This window comes from Alosa sapidissima, chromosome 7 (assembly GCF_018492685.1).
Source record: "Alosa sapidissima isolate fAloSap1 chromosome 7, fAloSap1.pri, whole genome shotgun sequence".
NCBI lineage: Eukaryota > Metazoa > Chordata > Actinopteri > Clupeiformes > Clupeidae > Alosa > Alosa sapidissima.
This window is the reverse complement of record NC_055963.1, coordinates 29,927,134-29,928,312: the sequence shown is the minus strand read 5'-3', so window position 1 is coordinate 29,928,312 and position 1,179 is coordinate 29,927,134. Positions and strand designations below refer to the sequence as shown.

General features: G+C 49.1%; 1 protein-coding gene across 1 annotated transcript in view; it reads left to right on the top strand.

Moving 5' to 3' along the window:
* The window catches only part of LOC121714148 (cadherin-4-like), a 43,652-nt gene that overhangs the window by 17,394 nt on the left and 25,079 nt on the right, over window positions 1-1,179 (top strand). The window lies entirely within an intron of this gene.

Genomic DNA, 1,179 nt, shown 5'->3' with positions numbered 1-1,179 from the left:
CTGGGCCCCAGTCCTCGTTGCCTGAACTGCGCTGGGCCGAGGAAGGGAGGGTGTGTGTGTGTGTGTGTGTGTGTGTGTGTGTGTGTGTGTGTGGGGAGGTTGACTGTTCCCGAGTCAGTCCCAGGTCCCCACCCTGCTTCTCCTGATCCAGATCAATGGGCACAGCACACAACAGCAGAGTGGGGCTGAGACACACAGGGTGGATATGAGCCCAGGGCTCAGAAGTGTGGTGCAACTGCACGAGGTGAGGATGTTGGGTAGAAGACAGAGAGAAAGGGAATGGGAGGGAGAGGAGAGGAGAGGAAAGGGAAGGGTGGGGGCGGCGGAGGGAGGGGGGGGGGTACAGTGGGCTGGGATGGAACATGGCAGACACCAGATGGATTCATGGAAAGTGATGTGTACAAACACACACAACACTCACAACACACACACACACACACACACACACACACACGCACACACACCACACACACACACACACACACACACACACACACACACACACACACACACACACACACACACACACAAGGTGTTGTGGGTAATCATGTATTCACTTGGCTTGAATCCCACGCATCACCACGCCAGTCTGCCTCTGACAGGTAGCCTGTCTAAGCCCTCCTGTGTGTGTGTGTGTGTGAGTGAGTGTGCATGAGTGTGTGTGTGCCTCCCTTTCTCTCCAACTCTCTCTCCCTCGCTCTGTCTCTCTTTCTGTCACTGTCCCTCCTTCCTGCCTCCCTTTGCCTGTCCCTGAGGTAAAGAACACTTGGCAATCCAAACAATGTCCAAAACATTGATTTAAAATGAAAAACATATACTGTGTATGTGTCTGTGAGTGTGTCTATATGGGTATAATGCATGTATACAAATACGTGTGTGTGATTGTGTACGGGGATTTTTGTCCTCCTTTTTCGCTATGATATTATGTGTGTTTGTTTCAGCCTCAGTATTTTCTTTCTTCCGACGCCAGCTTGATTTTCTACTCCATTCCATATTTATTATCAGCATGACAACATTTACACAAATATCACTTGAGGCATGGCAATCAGAGTACGGAGCATGCACACACACAATCTCCAAAATTCGCTCAGCACTACAAATTACAAAAATGGAAATTGCATACATGCCACAAAAAAAACCCCAAAAATACCCACACACATCATCACACAATCTCCCTTT